The following is a 5,003-nucleotide window of genomic DNA, read 5'->3' on the forward strand; positions in this document are numbered from 1 at the left end:
CCTCCTTTGTGCCCGTTCGTATCGTTCTCCATAGAGCCAGCTTGCTTCTGTCACGCACTGGAATGTGACTGGTTTTCCAGAGCAAGAGCAGAGCATCCTGAATTATTTAACAGCCGTTGCACTCTTGACTGATTTTCTTTTCCTTTTTCATTTTTTTTTTTCCCTTGATGTCACTTAACATTTCTCTGGAGCAGGCAAGTGTGTAATGGAACATACTTAAGCTCTTTTTTGCTGGAAGTGTCTTACTAGTTTACAGCTGAAAATGCATACCCTTACCATGAGGTGGTTTTTGGTGTTTGTTTTCCTACTCTGAGCAGGGAGGTTGCTTGACCAAAAGAATGAATTGCTTCTCTTGCATATTCCAGTATTCATTTGTTTAATTAATTCTGCAAGGCTCTACATGACCTAAGAACATTTCAGTAGGCGGCAGGGAATGGTGCTTGTAACGAGTTGAGGAGTTGTCCTTCACAGATATCCCCAGGGGTAAATATGCTCATTGCCATCACATAACCTCAAGGACTGAAACTTGGAGAAAATTATTGGCATACTGAACAAAGTATGACATTGCTCTTAATCACCACCCTTCACTTAAGGGTGCGTGTGGAGTGCTGGCAGGTGGGTCTTGAGGTTTTGTTGGCGTGGGGTTGGACATGAATGGTTACCTCTGAATGCCAGCCTGCCAAGTAGTTAGGGAGGATCCTGCACACGTGAATTATTTCCTTCCAGAGTGAGTGACTTCACCATGTGTTTCTTCTCTTGTCAGCTTTTTTAGGCTTTTTTCTTTCATGCTGTGGTTTCTATGGAAATGTCATGGGTTTGGGTGGTGTGTTGTAACCCTCATGACTGCAGCACAGTCACTCTGTATTGCTTAGCTCGTGCTAAATTTGTGCTTGAATCATCATTTGGGAAAGAGGCAGAGGGGGTTTGACATTCGGAATGCCTAAAGCCACGGGCACCAGGGTGCCAGCTCCAGAAACTGCAACCCAAACCAGATGCTGAATCTGCTGGAGCTGAGAAGCTGAAGCGACCCAAGCCAACATTGCTGGGCAGGTTTGAGGATGGTCATTGTGGTCACCATGCATGGTGCAGGCTGAGGCTGTTGGTTTGGGAGTGGAAGAGGCAGGAAGGGCATTTCTATTGTTTGTCTCTGCCACCTTTTGCAGAACTGGTGCTGAAACGTTGGAGGAGGCTGGGGCAGCATTCTTATCTCTCTAACCAGAGCTGACTGCATTTTTAAATAAAACCTAACGGCATTTCTTTCAGCCCTCCTTAGATTGAGTCAGAGCTGCACCAAAGCACGTTGCTTTGGGTGAGATGTGGAGCAGCCTCCCCGGGGGTTCCTGTACCCATGTGCTCTCTGAAGGCATCACAGGAGGTGTGAATAGGACAGGAGGCGTCAGTGCACACTTTCACCACATTGTTTTAACAGGCAGTAAATGTGACAGGCTAACCCAGCGCTGCCAGCGGGACTGAAGGAATTTGCCTCAAATCCCAGAGGAGCTCAGTGCTGAGAAGAGCTGGGAAGGCTGATGCTGCTCAGATGTTTGGAAAATCTTGGAGGTGATTGCCAGGAAGAGGAATAGGAGGAAATTACTTCCTTCTCCTCCAGATACTGTCAGTTTATGACTGTTTGGCTAATCTTATTACTGCAGCTTGCCTGGCATGATGGACGGCATAGCTGTGGTCTGGGTTTTGGGGCCCTTTTGTGCTGAAGAATGACATGACATTGTTTTGAAAATGTAAGGATTCTTGCAGTAACAAGCTGTTTGAAGGGGAAAATGTGGCTTTCTCTGCTTCTCGCTGTGTCAGGCCTTGCAAATTCAGGCATTGCTCTGTAACGCAGTGTGGCTACAATCTTGTCAACATGAAACTGGAAAATATTTTCAACTCAAAATAAACTCCACAAGAATAGTTTCCATGTTATCTCCTATTCAGAGGAAAGCTACTGCACTTCAGTCCTAAATAAAGATTCTGGCTGACTTCAGCACTTTGAGAAGCAGCTCTGGTTGTCTTAAATGTGACCATTGCCTTAATGAGTCTGCCTGTATGCCTTGATCTCCATGCAATCCTTTGACTGCTGTTACTGCTGTCAGCAGGATGCTGCTGGGGCCCAGGCAGCTCTCGGCCCTGGATGGAAGCACCTGGTTTGGGGGCAGCTTGCCCATTTTCTAAGCCTGCCAGTGTCCTCTATTCCTCTTTAGCCTCGCTGGAAGAAGAAAAATTAACCTATGCCTGAGGAGGCAGGGATTGATATAAAGTGACTGCTTGTGTGAGCTGTTGGCATACCTTGAAGCCTGCATTGTGCTGCTCTCAGATCCACACCAGGTAAGATGGATTATGGAGCTGATGATCCATTGGCAATGGCAATCAGGCAGTGGCAGCGCGTCTTTTTTTATTTCTGTTTTTTCCTTGATCTTCCTCCAAGATTTCTTCATGCCACGACGGCTTGGTGCCCTGCTCACTTCTGGGAGCGTTACCAAGCTGCCTCTTGGGAGCAGTTGACTTCCAGAACATTGAAAACTTGTTAGCGCTGTGCTAAAGAGTGATAGAAGAGGACAAACATGAGTAAATCATCCAGATGAAGCCATAAGTTATCAGTCTGAAATGAGTTTAGCTTGTCTCAGTTGCATGATTTGCACACCTGAGCAATAGAGGTAGTCTTTCAGAAACTGCTGTGTACTTAGGGGAAAAAAATTGTTAGCAGGGTGTCACTGAAAGTATGGATTGCTAGTGCTGCCATTGCTTATGCTCTGCTTTTCTTTCTTGTAATTAGCAAGACTGGTATTTTTAGGTTAGCTTTGCAGCTTGTCTATTTTCTGCCAAGTTGGCTAAGAGTGTTGCTCTCACGTGACACAAGAAATATTCTCTTGGAAACCAATGCTGTATATATCCTGAACTTCCCCTTCTGCTGATGTCCGGATCTGTTCTGTAGGATTCCAACAGCAGGAGCTGGGGGAAAGGTGTCCCTTTTATTGAAGCCTGTGCATATGGCTGTTATGGGCTTAAACACAGCTGAGTATGTTTGCAGATAAAGCTGGTAGACAGGAATGGTTTTGTTTTCTTTAGCTTTTGAGTAGTATCAGCCTTAGTTGTAACCTCTTTCAGCTTCTTATCTTTCATAGGGGCTTCCTGGAGCTCTGATCCTGCAGTGAAATCCATGCGGATGAATTCTTTCTGCTCTGAGGTCTTAAGTCACAGCAGTGAGGCCAGACACAGTGCATGGTTGTCCTTAGTTTAGGGTTGCCCTGGCAGGAGCTGTTCTCTGCTGCTGTGTTTCTTGTCTGTGGGACATGCAGGTACAGATTTTTGTAAAGGCAGTGAGTGTGCGGTGCTGAGCTCTGAGCAGTGGCAGTTATCCCACCGTGCGAGGCCTGGAGCCTCAGTGCAGGCACGATGCTGCTTCACATGGCTGCCCAGAACGTGTCTGCCTGTGTTGTTAAGGTGTGTGATCATCCTTAATCTGAATATTCAAGTTAATGGCAAATGAACCTTCCGGTTCAGGCTGTGAGGTGTAAATGGGTGGTCCTTGGATGGAAAAGGCAGCATGTGTGTACTCTTCCAGGTGAGCTGGAGCTCATGGACAAGCCTTTGCGCTGTGCATTGTGTGGGTAGACCCAGGGGTTTCCCCCCTGGCTCCTGTTCCAGCTGATTGCTGCAGCTGGCACTGCTGGGGGCACGACATCAAAGTGCCATCCAGAACTCATAAAAAAACAAATGCTGGGTTTATGTTATTGATTTTGGGGCTTCGCTGTCATTCGGGATTTTAGATTACTGACAAAAAAAAAGCAGATCTGTGGAAATGCAGAAATTGAACTTTTAGGCTAATGGAACTATAATGTCTGACAAATAGGTAGCTAAGCTGCTAGGAAAAGGTGGAGGTGATATTTGATGAGGAAGTTAATAGATACTGAATAGCCATTAAATTAGTAAAATAGACAATGCTCTCTAGCTCGTCTCCTTTAAGTATTCTATTAATTAAGAACCCCCTTTTATGCATATTTTTAAAAATTAATTACCGTTTTGGAAAACACTTCTTTGACTGTAACAACTTGATCCAAATTAAATTGGGGCTATGTGGTGCCTGCTTCCTTTACGTACTTGGCTGCATTTTATGGACTCTGATAACACTAACTTCACATACAAGAGCCTCAGACTTCTAAGAACAAATCTAATGAGCTGGCACTTTTGTCATAGCGTTCTGAGTTGGCGACAAATAGAAACGTGATGAAAAAATGATCTGCTGCCTGGGGTGAGAGCTTGGATATGGTTTTCAGTTCAGCTACTGATTTCTGGTTTTGGCTGAGGCAGTGCTTGCTGTGTGTTTCGGTCTAAACTACCCATTAGTATCTGTCCCTCGGACACTTGTACTACCCATAAATTGTAGGTCAGGTGTACAGTAATCATCCTGTCTTCTCTTTTCCCTTTTCTTTGTGCAGTGTTGTGACCAAAGCTGAAATCTTCAAGCCCTTTGGCTCCTCCATCCTGATCCCATCATATTATCAGCAAGTGAGGAGGGTGAGCAGCATCTCCTCCTGCAGCCGGGCGAGGCTGCTGCTGCCTGTTAGGGACCAGCATGCATGCACTCCTGATGCCACAGTCTAAGGAAGTCCAGATCCTGAATCAGGTCACTGTTTACAAAGCAGATTTATGTCAGATATAAATACAGCTATAATGCCCTTTAATGAAGGGCATGTGTGGCTCTCGCACAGGCTGTGTGGTACTCCTGCTCTCTGACAGCAGCTGACACACAGAGCTGCAGTAGCGACGTTGGAGCAGTTCTCAGGGCATAGAACAGCAGCCTGAGCAGGCTGAGAATTGTGTGGCTGAGACAACCTGAGGAGTGTGGCTGCCTCAGTGGGGCCAGACATGGTTCTCACTGCTTTAAGGATCGCAGAGTTGTGCAGCCATGGTCAAAACCTTCAGGGCTGACTCCGAAATCTGAACTGATGGGGTCTGACGCTTCTACTCTGTGCTTTGCCTCCACAACTGTTGCTGGGTAGGAG

Source organism: Tetrao urogallus (genome assembly GCF_951394365.1).
Source record: "Tetrao urogallus genome assembly, chromosome: 17".
Classification (NCBI taxonomy): domain Eukaryota; kingdom Metazoa; phylum Chordata; class Aves; order Galliformes; family Phasianidae; genus Tetrao; species Tetrao urogallus.